We start from the raw sequence: 17,950 nt of genomic DNA, 5'->3' as shown, positions 1-17,950 counted from the left end.
CAAGAGTTACAATGAAGATAATGGCTAGGAAACACATAACCATAAGAAGCAATATCATGCATAATCATTTGATATAGTTTACATAGTTTCTTTCTTTTTTTTTTTTACATGGTGGGCACCACTCAAGGCCTGGAAGCCACTCGGGGATAAGGGTTATTGCGTGTACAGTAATCAATAGTATCGTAGTAATCGTTAGTATTGGAGATTTGATAAAGTGTCTTACTTAAGGAGGTGGTTCATCAGGAATTTGTTTATATTGGATTTGAAGACATCCAAGTTGTAGTCAGGTGGGAAACAGGCAAACGGAAGAGAGTTCCACAGGCGCGCACTTCTAAGAAAGAAGCTTTGTTCATGGAATCTACGTTTTGATTTAGGCACAGATAAAGAGTGGGGAAAATTATTGACAGTGGTTTCAGCTAGACGGGTATTTATCGTGAAAGATTGGCTATTTGAAAACTTGTTAATAAGAACAGAAGAACATCATGTGTGGTCTGATATACACAAAGTTATACTTAGGTGATTTGCCATTGTTTATGTATGAAGGAAAAGACTTATATTTAAAATTTTCCAACCAGAATATGGTAGCAGCACTTTCCTGAAGTATGCTACCTACTGTATAAATAAAGTACTATTTACAAATAATAACGTTTACATATATCTTCAACAGAAATATATATTATATATATTATAATCGATTTTAATGTATTTTTCTAAATAAAGCCAGATGATTTTGTGAAATTATGTGATGGTTAAAAATTTAAAAACAGAAATAATGGACAATAATTGACCAATAAAATCTAATTAAAAGAAGCATTTCCTACTTGGGTCTGCGTCTGCAAATAATGATTTTAAAAATAGTTGATTATGCCCGGATACTGAAAAATACTCAATTATCTAAATTCATGGGATTCTTATGAATTATGCATAAGATATATATATATATATATATATATATATATATATACTAGCAGTTGTTCAGCCCGGCTTTGCTCGGGCCCTATGTATTGTTTATAATTTTATGTGCATATATATATATATATATATATGTTAAAAAGATTGACTCATGTCCAAGTAATCTACATCTAAAATTTCAAGTGTTTAGACCTAAAATTGGCGAAGGAGTTTGGTAGAGTCTGCAAAGGTCAACTTTTTCAACTTTGACCTCTTGGCAGCCAAATTTTCGCCAAAAAACTGATTAAAAAGTTTGCTGCATGTCTGAATACCCTTTATGTAAAATTTCAAATGTTTATGTAAACTTAAATGTTTAGACCAAAAATTGGCTGAATAATTTGGTAGAGACGGCAGAGGTCAAATTTTTTTAAACTTTGACCTCAATTTCCAACCCTTAAAATTTATTGTTTTGGGCTCAAATCAAATTAAAACGTTTGATCCACGTCGAAGTAACCTACATCTAAAATTTCAAGTGTTTAGACCCAAAATTGGCAGAGGAGTTTGATAGAGTTTTCAAAGGTCAAATCGTTGAACTTTGACCCTTTGATAGTGAAATTTCTGGCCGAAAACTAATCAAAAAGATTTCCCAAATCTCAATACCTCTTATGTCAAATCTCGAGTCTGTAAACTGAAAATTGACAGAGTAATTTGGTAGGGAAATGTACACACCCAGACGATTTCACTTATATATACAATTCCAGATTAATATTTTCCAGAGGCAAAGTAGCCAATGAAGTTTTAACAAGGTTAATCAATAGTGTTCAATACCGAAGTAGGGCAAGATATACTTTTTATTTGTTTTGCATAAGCATTAATATATCGCTACATATTTTTTTTTTAATCTATATAATTATAAAACTCAAATGACCTGGTAACGAGTGATATAACCCACTTTCCTGTTTACGACATCCGGCTGTGCATGAGCGCATAAACATTAACCCATAACAACGTAAACAAATAAACATAAATCACTTCTTTTGCAGATTTTGACCTGCGCACTGAAATATTAACATTATTATTTCGAAATTATTATTTAACATTGGAAGAGTGGGGGTGTTTTGCAACTATTCTTTATCACAACTATGCTGTCGCTATTTTCTTACAACTAAACAACTTTAACACGTTGACAAACATAAGAATAATTGTAGTAAAGCCAAAACTACTACTACTATTCTCTCTCCGTCCCTTTTCCTTCCTTCTTTTTTTATTTTTTGTTTACATTTCTAGATACAAAATAGTTGTGTGAGAACGGTGAATTTGTTGACACATTTACTAATCTGTTTCAATATTAGTTTTATTTTATTTTATTTATTTAGGTTTTATTTTTTTTGCTTCAGGTTTTATTAATTATTTTTTTTTTTAGATTTTAAGTTTCTATAACTTGATTGAAGAATTCCAATATGAGTTTTTCATTCTTATATTTCTCATCGGTAGGTTCATGTGCGTTTTTGTTGCTAAATGACTTTTGTTGGTGTTCGATTCGTAGGAAAATCATGTTTAATTTAAGGGACGTAGAGAGATTTGACCTTTGAGAACTCTACTAAACTCCTCCGACAATTTTGAGTATAAACACTTGAAATTTTAGATATAGGTTCCTTGGACATGGATCTAAGTTAGATCCATGTCCAAGGAACTAATAAGTTAATAAGTTAGATTCTAACTTATTAACTTGATTTGAGCCCAAAACAATAAATGTTAAGTGGTCATAATAGGGGTCAAAATTTTTTTTAAATTGACCTCTGCGGTCTCTACCAAATTACTCAGATAATTTCTGGTCTAAACATTTGAAATTTTACATAAAGTGTATTCAGAGATAGGGCAAGCTTTTTAATCGGTTTGGGTCGAAAATTTTTAGTTACCAATATATAAATATATGTATGTATGTATGTTAACATGTCTGCCTAAAACTTTCAACAGGCGACGTATTTTTACAAGATCAGTATCGTTTTGAAGTTCGACCTTTCAGACAACAAATATCGAAAAATTGACTAAAAACATTAATATCTTCCTCTTCAACTAGGCACTTTTCTACAGGGGAGTGTCGCTTTTTTCGACGATATTTTTAACATTCATCCTCTCCTTTCGATTGTCTAGACTTAATTAAAACCTCCGTCGCTTCAGGTTTGGCGGTGGTCGTAAAAGCAAAGACGTCAGGTTTTTTCCCCCATTCTTTTCCTCCTTTGAGGTAGGGGTTCGAGCCTGCCTTCCTACTACCACTTTTTTTTTTTTTTGCTTAACACACACATCCAGACACCCGGGCAACGCCGGGCTGAAATGCTAGTAATACTAGCATTTCAGCCCGGTGTTGCCTGGGTGTTTGGATGTGTATGTTGAGCAAAAAAAAAAAAAAAAAAAAAGTGGTAGTAGGAAGGCAGGCTCGAACCCGTACCGCAAAGGAGGAAAAGAATGTGGTAAAACCTAACGTTTATGCTGTTATGACCACCGCCAAACCGGAAGCGACATTTTTTAAAATTAAGGCTAGACAATCTAAAGGAGAGGATAACTTTAAAAAATATCGGCGAAAAAAGTGACCCCCTCCTCTGAAGAAAAGTGCCTAGTTGAAGGGGAAGATATTAATGTTTTTAGCCAATTTTTCGATATTTGTTGTATGAAAGGCCGAACTTTAAAACGATACTGATCTTGGTAAAATCCGTCGCCTCTATTGAAAGTTTAAGGCAGACATGCAAACAGACATACATACATACATTTATATATTGGTAACTAAAAATTTTCGATCCAAACTGATGAAAAAGCTTGCCCTATCTCTGAATACCCTTTATGTAAAATTTCAAATATTTAGACCAGAAATTGTCTGAGTAATTTGGAAGAGACTGCAGAGGTCAATTTTTTTTTAACTTTGAGTCCTATTATGACCCCTTAAAATTTATTGTTTTGGGTTCAAATTAAGTTATTAAGTTAGATCCATGTCCAAAGAACCTATATCTAAAATTTCAAGTGCGTAGACCCAAAATTGTCGGAGGAGTTTGGTAGAGTTCTCAAAGGTCGTTGAACTTTGACCCCTTAACAGCAAAATTTCTGGCCGAAACCCGATCACATCGATTTTCCCCAATCTCAGTACCCTGTATATCAAATTTTGAGTCTGTAGATTAAAAATTGACAGAGTTATTGCGTAGGGAAATGTACACAGACACACATTCACTTTTATAGATATATAGATATATATATGATGATGATGATGATTGCTGCATCTTTCCAGATGATCGCCGTCACATTGAGTTCTCCCAATCTCATCGTCCATGCCATCTCAGATGACTCTGCACTCCCACCGCAGATTTGCACATCTTGAAGCAGATGTGACATACAAATTGAGCAATTTCCACTGAGTTGAGCTCAAGGATTGGTGTGAGCATGTGTTAAAAGCACACAGATGCCCTAGCGTCATATATAGCTTCTCCCAATCTAATCATCCCCACGTGCACATTGTGAGTTCTGCTATGCTAATGGGGCTTTGGTGAATGGCAAGTGTTCAACGCCAGAAAACTGAATCCCCATTGCCTTGTGGGAGAAGATTTTTGAACCAAAGGTTAAGAGTGAGGTAACCTTGACAGAAACCTCCAGAAGAGCTTAGGCCCTGTTGACTGCGGCATTCATGACCCACCAGCATGTGGACCATGCTCTGCTGTCCAACTACCTAAGTCCCAGTCATAGGTAAATGACATTAGCAGGGTAGATGGAGCTCCTGCAAGCCGTGGTGGAGGCAACCCTTCTAGAAGAGGACAAGTCTTATGAGAAATCTGCAGTCAAAGCAATTACTAGTCATCTTGTAATGACTTGTCACTAGGTTATTGTTGCAGAGACTTAGAGAGTGGCACTCGTGTCATACAAGCGCTTGTTACTTTAATACAACGATATGCAGATGTTACTCGAGATCTATCTTTTATCTCTTATCTTTTTCTATATATAGATATATAGATATATACACATTGTTTCACAGTATATCAACCTTTTTTGGGTTATTTATGTCAAATCCAGTAATTTTGGAAACGTTTTTATGCTTCAAGTTTTTTATATCTTCAAATATTAATTTAGAATATTTGATTTGGTTTGGTTGTTTTGTAGAGGATTAGGTTGTTTTTGTTTTTTGCTTAGCAGAGCATGATTGAGTTTTGAAAATGGAATGAGATAAACAATAAAATTAATGATTGGTGCATTTTAAGTCAGGATGCCAGATACTTCAGACAGCCTGATCTGGTAGCACCTCCGTGAAGAAAAATATAATTAAATATGAGTGACTGGCTGGGACTACTGGGGTCGGTTGCATAGATATGAGGCAGTATCTGGTTGACTCTCATTTTGAAATTTTCCCCTCACATACCAAAGCTTAACATCCTATTACTTCACCTATAGCTGGAACAACTGGTGAGGAATCAGAGTCATAAATTTTCAAGCCTGTTAGAGAAAATGACTTTATGAACTTACAGGATCTGGAATTCCTAAATGATTGTTTTTACTAAATCCTGTTGCTTCAATGTGGCCTAGCTGTCGTTACACTAGTTAGTTTTTGAAGTTTTCAAAAAATTTGAAAAAAGCATACACTTCCTGATCATGTGATGCATAAACAATGGCCATCATAAACTGTATTTAAGGTGTGGTGTTGGTTTCAAATCCAATAAATTGATTAGTCATCTTGTTTATTCTAATCTATCCTCCAAAATTACAAATTTTTCCCATAAAATTTGGAAATAAAAAGTATTTAATAAAAGTGGAAATGATCATTTTATGTTAAATTTATATATGGAACTGATTTCTTACTCGAAATACTGAAATAATTGTTTTTGTTTATGCCACTAAAAAAACGAAAAAAAGAAACAAGAAAAAATACAATAGAATTTCCTTTTAGGAGAAATCCTTTAGGTGTTAATCTACAAATTATTATTATTATTAGCAATAGTAGTAGTATCATCATCATCATTATTATTATACCTTGTTTTTTCTTTTTACAGTAAAGCAAATCAATCTAATAACCAATCAAATTTTTATAATAGAAAAAATATGAACATCCTTTCATAGAGAGAAGGTAAAGAATAGTTAACAGAGCTCTCCCTCCCATGTTAAGAATGGTTTTCTAAATAGTAACATTATCATATAGGAATTCATTCATGACATGGGGACGGGCTTTGTTAACTATTCTGTTCCTACACTATTTTCTTAATTTGCATAACAATTATTGAATCTTTAATCGTTTATAAAAAAAATCCAACGAACAAACGCAAATCAGCTTTGTTTTAAAAGAAAAACCAATCTTGTCTCACAATTTTCAATCAATTACAAGGAAAACATTTAGATAAATAAATAAATATTTAGAAAGATCTACTCTTGTAATATTCACCCCATCCCAGGTTATTTTTTTTTTTTACATTCAATATATGTGGACATTACATGAGTGGTTTACAGTCAGTTGAACATTTTTCAAAAAGCATCAAATCTTTAATTAAATATTTAGAAATTTTAAAAGAATTGGAATGGATACTTGTATCAGAATTGGGAATTTAGAACAAGATCTGTAATTATATCGGAATCGGGGAAAATTTTGGAATTGTTCCATAACTAGTTTTAATAGAATTACACTTTTCATGTGCAGATCACATTGCAGCAGGACTTCTTCCCTTCTGATTACAATTTGGTGATCTTCAAATCAAATGTAAATTTTTTTGTCATGAACTGCCTCAAAAATAATCAAACGGTTCATAACATTGATCTAGGTCACTACTTTCATAGTGTTCCTCATCTTTTGGCTGCCATTCATTCCGTCTCATTAACTCCTATCCTCGAGTGACTCTTGACCTTGATAAGCAGTAACCTATATATTAATACACTTCTACCTTCCTTTGTTTTGTGTCACCCTATTAGAAATACAGATCCATGTCCTTAAAGTATGTGGTCATAGAAAAGTTGCCTCACTTATTTATGCAGTAATTTGAATTATTGAACTTACAAAATTTTTCAAGCTTTATTGGTTAGGTAGTAGAATGGAGATAATACTGTGCTACATCGTATAGTCCTCCTCTCCAAATCTGCAGATGATCGGGTTGTCACCCATTATGGCACCATTTCTTTGCCATCTGTTTGCGGATTTATATGCAGATGTTTGTGTATGGTAAATGCGTATGTAAACAAAACTGTTTGCAGATAAAAATAGTATCAGAATATGGGTATGTTATCCTGTATATATATATGCAGATAGTAGAGGATATGTGTTTCTAAGTGTTGTCCAGAAAGATGGCTCTACAACCTGTATCTATGCACCAATATAACCCCAAAGATTCGCCTGTTCCTCAATGAAAAGAAATATCTAGAACACTTAATAGAATTCTTCATTCTCGCAATGCCAAAAAAATAAATTTACGGTCGCCTTTCCCCATCCTATCACTAGGTTAATCTCACAGAAAAGTTAAAACTGAAAAGATAAGAAAAACAATCTAACATAATCTTATAACGATTACCTGTTTCTCTTGATTCATAAAAGCGTTCTGGCAAAATAATTCTTCATTTTTTTGTTTTCATCCTTGACAATCTGACCTGATGGGGATCTACTAAAATAAGATTGTAGCTGAAACATGTCTACACATATGTAGATTTTAAAGGTAAACATAGGTATCAGTGATCAATTTTTAACTTGAATGGGTTATTAATGTATTACACAAGTACAAGAAATGATGGATTCAAATAGAAATGTTCAAGAAATCTTTTTGGTTAAGAAAGAATTATTTTTCTGGGTCTCATTTGGCCCTAATTTTTTATATTTATGGCCATATGACATTGCCTTATATGGGAGTGTTTGGAGAGAGTGCGGTTTCATATAAAAGAACACTAACAGCATCCTCTGTGAAGAAAAACGTAATTAAAAAAAACGTCTCATATATTCCAATAATAACTGTTCAAAACCATACATTTACTTTTTATTTATTACAAAAATTTAAATTTTGTAAAAATATGCATAACTATGACATTTTTGGATGGTGTCTTCTTGATTTGTTTCCCCTTGTTCTGAAAAGAGTTCTTCAAAAATGTAAACAAAAAAAATGTATAAATAACCAAAATGCACAAGTGCCAAATATTCTTTTGAAATCTTTGAAAGGCTTAAATTTCGAAATAAAATAGTTTTGCAAATAATTACACAAAAGTTTGAATTCTTTTCATTACTTATTGTTAACTATTTGGCCGCATTCAATTATTCTTTTTAATGTACTTTTTGTGTTTCATCCATTTTTCGTTTTTAGATAAAACTTGAACACAGCCAGCCATTTTGTTTCTAAGCCACAACATGTCAACTTTACCCCAATTTACTATAAGTTAACCTTTTATTTTTAATTGATTTTTTAATATGAAATTAAAACATGGTTTTAAGTAGGAATATGTTGTTTGGGGAGAGTGTTCAAATCCATTTCAATAATTTGGGTGACTAAAGTAAGAATTTTCCAAAAATGAACTAGTAATTCTTTTCAAAAGTTCCTTTTATAATTTGAAAAATAAGTTGCTTTTTATTGATGATCTGCCCCTTTTTTTTTTGCTTTTTTTTTAAAGTGCATTTTCATCCCAAACAAGACACAGTGCTACTTGGATGTAAGAGGCTACTATTTGGGACAAAATTTGCAGAGACACTACATACAGAGTTGAGCAGCAAGATATCTGTTCACATTACACTTGAACTTCTGCATGTCAGTACCATCAGGGAAGCAGGGAGGGAATTCCAAAGTCTGGCAGTTTGAAGGAAGAAGTTATTTGAGTAGAAGCCTTTACAGCATCTAGTGATCTCTATAGTGTAGGGGTGGAATTTTGTTGCTTGTCAGATTTATTGGGAGGGGGGATATTTATGTCAATGGGGTTCAAGGGTTTGAAGCTTGTCGGAGCGCTCTCTATTAAAATACTTTTAAAACCAGAACAGGAATGCAACATATCATTGATGGGATAGAGGTTGAAGTTTAGTTGACAGTGCAGAATGTATTAGGTTGTCGACTTTTTTAAACCTTGTCTAGGAGTAAGAGACAAGTAACAGATGCGCCAACCCAAATATAGCATCAATACTCCATGCATGAGTGAATGGTGGCTTTGTAGAAATATAGGATACTCGCAGGTGTAAGTAACTCTCTAGCATGGTAGAGAGAGCCTACCTTCTTCACAACAGTCTTGGTAATGCCTTCAATGTATTTGTTCCAATTCATCTTCCCTGTGAATGTTAAGCAAAGGAGTTTAGATGAATAGCTTTCAGGTAGCGTATCTATTAGTCATGGCGATCAATGGTTGAAAAAGTTTCTTGTAATTGTTAAAGGAAAAAAAACTTAATCTTGGCAGCATTGATAGTTACCATCCATTTACATCTCCATTCCAATACAGACTGGAGGTCTTCCTCTACGATTTCAGCCATTTACTTAGATATGTATTTGTTTATTTTCCCCCTCATGTTTGTTATAGAGTGTGGGATCATCAGCAAATATACCCATTTTAGTGAAAATTTTATCAGGGAAATTGTTTATGAATATGAGAAATAATAAAAGTCCATTACTGCATTAATATCATGTTGTTTCGACATGTGACCATCACAGACACCCTGGATGTTTCTCTTATTCAAGAAGAATTTGATTATGTTAAGTATTTATCCAATAATACCATATGATTTAATTTTCATGAGAAGACCATCGTGCCATACCCAGTAGAACGAACTTGCCAAATAGTATGACAATGTCGTTGGGTGTGGTGGTCGTGATGATGCTGATGATAATGATGGAAAGAAAGAGCATTGTTAGGAAAGGTTTTTATGGCATCAATTTAATACACGCACACACTTATTTGTGAATATTGATAAAGAAATCTGTTTTCTTTCATGACAATTTCTTTTGACATAATTAGCCATTAAAAAAGAACACCAGTTGAAAATGCAATGCCAAATATAAAGATATCTAAAAAAAATGTCAGAAATGGTGCCTTTTCTGCGATTTGACAAGTTCATCTGAATAGGCCACCTCTGTTAAGGAAAAACAGTTAACCAAATTCTGGGTGGTCAAAATTTATTATTGGGTCACCCGAAATATACGCCAGATATTATGAGTTTCTTTGGATAAGAAAAAAACAAGATGGTGGACACAAACTCAAGTGTCTATTAATTATTGTCCAGGGAATTTGATCACCCCAAAAAGATAACCAAATTATTTTTTTTTTTTACTCTTAAAAAAAAAAAAAACTCTTGGTTATACAAATGAAGCACAAACAGGAAAGTGAGTGATGGTGAAAGGTAGAGCCCAATGAAGGGTAAAGGCAATGAGCTCTCCTGTTGAGAGTGGCCGTCAGAGATTATAGATTTAAGGAAGAAGAAGAAAAGGAATTTTTTTTAGAGCTTGAGAATTTCAAAAACTGTCCGAGATTGCTTTCCTGAGAATTATGAAATGAAAATTTGGGAATTGGATGTGGGATTAAGCCCACCTGATTCTCAATATAATGAAAGGCAAAAATAGCCTCGAAGACACACTCTGTCAACTGTTTGGGGCTTTTACACGAGTCAGAGAAACTCCTGACTTTAGTCTCACCCTATTCTAAGCCCCTAAATCTACACTGTGAAGAGACAAGTCCCTGAACTTAGGGTTATTCACCATAAGTTTACTAATGGAAGCCGCCAGTCCCTGAATATTTGCATCTTGAGTCAGAACTTTCAGTGAATAATTACTTTTTTTTGTTTATAATAAAAATGACCACAGGTTTTTTCTTTATTTGTTGATTGTCTGTCGAATTGAAGATGCAGCTGATTTCAAATCTTCTCGATACCTAGATAGTGAAGACACAGATCAAACCATTGTGAGAATAAACCTCAGCACGACGTCAAAGTGAAGTAAACAGTGTTGCCACACAGACTTAGAATTGTGCACGTTTTGTATGCTCTGAGCATCTAAGCGGTATTTTCCAGTGACCAGTGAGGGTATGGTCACTCTTGAAGGGTCCACCACTAGACAGTTAAAAGTGTAGCTACCGGAACTTAGGGTTAGTGCACAATTTCTTGCCTGTGTATATGATGAGATTTCGCCTTGGGGGTGTTGCATAATATCTAGGAGGTGGCGAATTAATGCTTGATTAATTAAGATCAAAGATTTTGACAAAGAGAGGGAGGAGGCTAACGGAGCAACAATCTAGTGGGTCAGTTCTTTCGCCAGATTTCTTGTAAACTGATACCACAGAAGCAATTTCCCAGCAAGGAAGTAAGATTTAGTAAGGCATTTGTTGAAAAGTTTGGAGAGAAATGGGGCAACCTCAGTGGAGCATTTTTTTTAATAGTATGGCTGGGATAAGACCAGGCCCACATGTCTTTGAGGTGTCTAGGATTTTTTATGATATCACAAACTTGGGAAGGGGTAATTTTCAGATCATCGAGTGTGGCTTCTGTCTGCAAAAGAAAGTCTGGGAGGGAGTATTTGCTGGGTCCAATGTGGAGTTGGAGGCAAACCGTCAGTTAAGCAGGTGCCATGCAAACAATATCAAGGTTGTTGGATAGTAGGTAATTGATGATTGTCTATCATTTACTATGCTGTTATAGATTTTCCAGAAATCATGAGTTCCTATTTTCTGCAATTCGAGATGTTTTTGAGTAGTTTCAGTATGTCTTTTCTTTGCTACGGCTATTTCGCTCTTACAATTATTTCTAGCCTCTATAAACTTTTGTCTTTTGTTCTGGATTTATGTCAGATAAATCTGCAGTATGCGTACTGCCTTTGAGCAATAACAGCTGCAGGAGTAGAACTGAATCGTTGGGGAGAGTGTGGGTTGTTACAGAACTTTTCTATGAGAATATGCACTTCAATTGCTGCTGTGAACCATTCAGTGACTTCATTTGCACATTATTCCGCATGAAGAAAAAAAGATATTTTCCCATGGAGAATCTCTTATGTGATCCCTGATGACTTCTCAGTCAACCTTCTTGTAGTACCTTGTCATTTTAAGCAATGGTTCTTCAACTAGCGGTCAAGGGTTTAAGGTGATATCTATCATTATCACAACATGATCTACATTCTCAAGTGGGCAATGGGAATTTGTTATACAATTCTCAGGAACTGTGGTCTAAAAACGAGACTTGCTAGTCCTGTAGATCTGAGAGACAGGTCGGGAACATGACTGCCTGCGTCAGGGAATGTGATATAGAAAAGTTATGTGCAATGCTTCCAGCTGTGTTTGTGCAACTAGAGAAACCAAGCCAGTTACTACGGTGGACATTAAAGTCACCAAATACATGAACTTGACTGCTGGTGTCTAGGAAGAGTGCTCACCAAGAATTCTTTTTTCTCCAATAACAAAAACGTCGATATTTCTAAAAATGATGACAGTTTTTGGCAATTATTTTTCCTTTTTTTTTTAATTTACTTTTTATTTTCATTTGGATAAATTATATTTAATCATTTAAAAGAAAATCGTAAAGAAATATAAATCTTCATAGATTATCTTCAATAATTTATCTTCAGAAAAATAAACATGGTTAATACCTATTTCAGTTACCAAAATTAGAGTGAAATTGGGGGTATGTTTTACATTAGATAGCAGAACGAAAGTGATACTATATATATAGATGGACAGATAGATATATAAGGTTCCTTCAGTCTTTGACAGACTATGGATACCCACGAAGGGGGTGTCTGCGTGTGAAATTTTTGTGGCAGGAGGTGCGCAATCTCCAACCAGACCTCTCCTTAGTGAACATTGTTAAATACCAGTAGCAAGTGAAGTGTATGTACAGGACGACTGGAAACAAATGCCGAGATAAGCGGAGAGCGTATACAGTGTCTAGAATTCCCAAATGGTCACCCATCTGGTACTAACCAGGTGCAACATTGTTTAACTTCAGTGATCTGACAAGAACCGGTGTGTCAACGCGACTATGCCCTATATATATGTGTGTGTGTGTAAATTGAATATTTCTTTCTGGCACTTTGAACAGGGCACTGATACAACACTTTGATCCTGAACTTTCTTTTCTTTTTTACCTGGAAGTCACTACTTATCAAGGCCCGAAGGTCACTTAAGGATAAAGGTTAATGAATGTAAGGTGGTAGTGTAGTAATCATTAATGGTGTAAATTGGGCTACTGATCAAAGTGTTGTATCTGCTCTGTCCTCAGATATACGAGTAAAAATCCTCCCAAAATTTAAGACAATTTTTATTTTTGTTCCCCATCCAGAATTCCCCCCCCCCCGTTTTTTTTAAAGGAAATGGATTTTACCCTTCATTAAAAATCATCCGTTTTTTTTAAAGGAAATGGATTTTACCCTTCATTAAAAATCATCCTTGTTCTCGTGGTGAGTCACGCCATGTAAATAAAGCGCACGCAATGCTTATGTCGTTATGATTAAAACTTAGAACCGATTCTTCGAAAGATTCCGACTTATCTTGTTCACGTTCCGCAATGCAGTGAAAATAGAAACCAGTTCACGATGATGGGCTACGAAATAAAACAGAAACTTACAAAAAGGGGAGAAGAAACACATCTATAGATGAGGCCCTATGGCTGCTAATACTGGCACAGTAAAATAAAGTAACCTATTTAAGATAGCAGTCGAAAAGTCACCACACAAAATGAAACTGGAGTTCCTGACAAAACGAAAAATAAAAAGCATTTTAATCATTTTTCATTTTTGTTAATTGTTGCGTTTTATTTTGTTTTGAAATCATTTTAATTATTTATTTATTTTTCACTTATCGTACCAAGCTGAAATAACGTTATTATTTAGAAAGCTATTCTTAGCATGGTCAGAGGAGGGTGTGTGTGTGTGTGTGTGTGTGTGTGTGTGTTTTTTTTTTTTTTTTGTTTTTTAGCTATTCTGTACTTTCACCTAATAATTTAATTTTAAAAAAAATCTCCTTTGTTTCACGATTTATCCCCCTTGTTTCATCTGTCGCCTTTCTTTGTACAGGCGCTGTGTAAAGCATCAGTGATGCTTTACACAGCGCCTGTACAAAGTAAAATAATTAATTTATGTTTAATAGGTTTATATATCACAAATTGAAGAGAAAAGGTCAATAAATAATATATTCAAATTTAAAACAAAAAAAAAAATCAGTTTTTTAGAAATTTACCTGTAAAGTCCGAAGTTTAAAACCTTTTTAAAAAAAAAAAAACACATTGTTTTGTTTTGTTTTTTTTTTAAATAAAACCTTGGTCCTTACTCCTTTAATTGAAAAAAAAAATTAGGGCTTGAATTACATTTTTCGAGGAGTTATAAGCTTGGAAAGATGGGGTGGAATTATTCACTATTTTCACGAAATTTCTGACACTGCTAAAGCATCACACAAAAAAGAAAAAATGCAATGTAACAATGTAAATATAGAATGTGTTTTCGTTTCAGAAACCCGGATTTCATTTTGTGTGATTGATTGTCGGCTGTGATCGTAACTTGTTACCGGATTTTCTCCAATCAATATCGTCGGTCATGGGGATTGATCTAAGCACCAAAGAAATAAAACCTAATAAAGGGAACTGTTAAGTACACAAATAAACTGAAAGCATGCTATTGAACAGCTACGTTGTACGCTTTATGAGCTAAACATAAAATTATTAAATGCGTATGAAGAAAGTTCTGCGAAAAGAAAATGTTTTTTCTCAGAAATGCCATTTTTATTTTCGGCTTTTAATCGAATCGAACTATGTTAGAAGACTTTTTTCTTTTTCTTTTTTTGCCATAAACAGATGTGGCTTTCGAACTGACACTTTTACGAGGAAACCGGATTAAAATAAAAATTTATAGGCCACTTCTTCAGAGACTCTGGCAGATTTTTGTTCCCTTGTACTCTTCAACCTCAGAAAATAAATAAAAACATTATTTTTAGCATATTCGAGCAAAAAAAAAAAAAAATTCAATTAGAGTGGGAATAAATTCCGTATAACTTTAAAAAGCTCTAAATATCTCGATGCCGGGGTCATGGCTCATTCTAGCTTTTTAGTGTCGTTAAGTTAACCTAACTTTTTTTTTTCTTTGCTATGGGAGATAAATTCTATACGTTTTTAATGCTACTTTCCTTTCTTTACGATTCCTGTATCCACTTCAGTTCTGGTTGCGATTTCGTTTTTAATTATATTTTTATGTTATCCTTTGTTTATTAAATTGTTAGGACTAAATACGTGCTGGTTAAAGAAAGGGGGGCAGGGGGCACATCTTCATTTATGTTAGAAGGAGTAAGGACTTTTCTTATTTAATAACGTAATCATTTAGAAAAGTTATTAACATGTGGAGGGGCAACCGGAAATGAAGTGGAAACGCGAATCGTAACGATAATACCTTTTTAAAAAAGAATTACACGTAGTTTTACGACCTTGCTACTCGGATTTGGGGTTAGTGGGGGAAAATAGCTTGTGCTCATTCGTTATTAGAGCGAAAATCGAAATATTGAATTTCAATTAAAACCAATGGTAACTACTTATCATTTCGAAATTAGTAACATAGTCATACCCCCAAATTACGAAAAACGATAAAGTAGAAAATTAATTATTAACGAAAATAATTTTTGTAATAAATTATTAATTTTTTCGATTTTCGTTCTCAAAAAGTTAACTATGCTGAAAAGTTAGAACGATGCGGAAATATTACGTTACATTTATATTTGAAACTGATTCTTTAAATTCTAGAATACTTCTTTTTTTTTCTAACTTTTTTCCGACAATTTTTTTTTTAGGTGTTTACACATAATCAGCTTTAAAAACGGAAGAATCTCACAATAAACGTCACTTTTGGGTAAATAAGGAAGTATTATGACTGGTGCATGCTACTTGCCCAATCTTTTTTTTTTTTTTTTAGTTGTGAGGCAGTCTTTTTTTAACGATAAGTACGTGATGTTAATAGAAAAAAAGAAAGAAAAGTAATGATTTAATAACTTCTATTTTTGAAAGTAAATATTTTTTTAATATGTAAAAGAAATATTCAGTAAAACAAACCCATTTTTTTATAATTCTTTTCCAAAGATTAAATTGAGATATCAACTTTCATTTCAAAAACCCTCAAATAATACATCCGTTCAAATTTTAATTCCTAAAACACTTACCAATACAGAAAACTTATTCAAAAACGAGGTCAACCAATTCTAATTCATTGAACCCGAAAAAATATTACCATATTATTTACCTCTCGCAAAAAAAAAAAAGAAAAAAAAGCGATTTATGTATTAATCTTATCCTAAAAAAAACTAAAATTTCAAACGAAACTCTAAACAAAATTTAAACATGAAGGAATCAATTTCAAAAACTTAATTTTACTTACCTCCTTCTAAACTTGTCTCCGGGGTAAAATAAAAATCTTTGCGTTGCTGTTGTGCTGTCTTATCAACAAATACAAATAATCCGTGAGCTTTGGTTTTTTTCCTTTTTCTTTTATTTTTGCATTCCTTCTAAAAAGTCAATAAAAATCCTCCGATATAGAGAGAGAGGGGAGAGAGGAGAAAGAGATATGTACACCAAAACAGAAAGCAAACTAAATTTTTATCACAAAATGTTATTATATAATAACCTGAAAAAGGAGGAGAGAGAAAAAAACCGCACTTTGTTAGTTTTGCTTTCAACTTTTCAGTGAAAACCCGAAAAAGTGACGTCAATGTGAATTTTGGGTCGGAAGAGAAGAAGTGGGAGACGCTTAGACGCACTCTGAAAACGTGCGCTGTTGCTACGATATTTGAAATTAAAAAGAAGAGGCAATACTAGCAGTAACATCACATCGACAACGCGATTATGCATTCTGTTGAGGGCAGTCGTAATTCTGCGCTAGCGTGCGTGTGTCCGGCTAAAAGTCTGAAACTACACAAGATACACTAAGAAACCTTACATTGGGTTCAGTATGCCTGCTCCCAACCAACCTGCTTGTGCATGTACAGAATTCAACATAATTAAAAAAATAAATAATAAAATAAAAATATAGAAAAATCTATATGATGCACAACATTCGGCAGGGAAAGACTGTTGTTAGGTAATTTATTGATTTACTTCTTTTTTTTTTTTTTTTTTTACAAAGTAGTCACCACTTATCAAGGCCTGGAGGCCACTCGAGGATAAGGGTTAATGGGTGTATAGTAGTCAACGGGACAATATCATAGTAATCGTTAGTAGTGGAAATTTGGTAAATTGAATTATTTAAGGGGATGGCTCATCACGAACTTGTTCACATTGGACTTGCGCAGTCAGAACACTGACCCCGGTATAAAAGTCAACAACAAACATTCAACTTCCTCTTTCTTCCCTTTTGCCTTGATTCATCAACCAGACAAGTTTGCGTCCACAGCTCTTGGCTTGAAGACTTTTCCACGTAGACGACTGCTATCATGCACGTGCGGCTTTGCTGAGGCCAACACTCTCTCTTTCCCTTTGTAAATGCGGGACTGCCATTTCTCGTACTCTACTTCATTCCTTTCTTTTTCATGCACGTAGTCGTCAACGACTGAATGAACACTTGTTCCACCTGAACCCTTTATTTTCGACAGAAAATAAACAACATGTTTATTTTATCCAGCAATTGAGTTTTGTTTCCTTTTTTCCATTCGTTTCATTATTTTCTTTTGTAGCGAGTTAGGATATTTATATCCTGGACCGCAACAGACTTGAAACCAACCATATTGTAGTCAACTGGAAAGCAGGGAAACGGAAGAGAGTTCCACAGGTGTACAGTTCTAAGAAAGAAGCTTTGTTCATGGAATCTACGTTATAGGTTTAGACACTGATAAAGAGTAAGGGAAATTATTGATAATGGTTTCTGTTGGAATTTTTTTTGTACCAATAATAGTACATCCCCCCTCCCCTGTTTACATTTATTATCTTTTATCTGATTCTTATATATGATTTTCTGTATTTCGTATCCTTTATGATTTTTAGTTTTGTACATTTTGGATTTGTACGAAACTCCCTTTAATTTGAGAAAAGGAAAATGCTAGCTCTGTGATGACGTCACGAGCCCAGCGCGAGATTCTTGCTCTTTTGAAATTCTGCTGACGTGGAGATTGGATGTTTGTTTCATTGCTCAGCGCTGAGAAT

At 33.9% G+C, this 17,950-nt stretch overlaps 1 protein-coding gene across 22 annotated transcripts in view; it reads right to left on the bottom strand.

Moving 5' to 3' along the window:
* The window catches only part of LOC145248052 (lipopolysaccharide-induced tumor necrosis factor-alpha factor homolog), a 202,466-nt gene extending 185,849 nt beyond the window's left edge, over positions 1 to 16,617 (bottom strand). For all 22 annotated transcript variants that reach the window (XR_013863318.1, XM_080109795.1, XM_080109800.1 and 19 more), the window contains exon 1: positions 16,194 to 16,617. The gene's annotated coding sequence lies outside the window, so the exon portion shown is untranslated. The remainder of the gene's footprint in view (positions 1 to 16,193) is intronic.
* Between the last annotated feature and the right edge of the window lie 1,333 nt (positions 16,618 to 17,950).

Source organism: Euprymna scolopes, chromosome 26 (assembly GCF_053919585.1).
Source record: "Euprymna scolopes isolate OS-2025 chromosome 26, ASM5391958v1, whole genome shotgun sequence".
In the NCBI taxonomy this organism is placed as follows: Eukaryota; Metazoa; Mollusca; class Cephalopoda; order Sepiida; family Sepiolidae; genus Euprymna; species Euprymna scolopes.
Note: the sequence above shows the minus strand (reverse complement) of the source record. Positions and strands in the feature narration are given on the sequence as shown.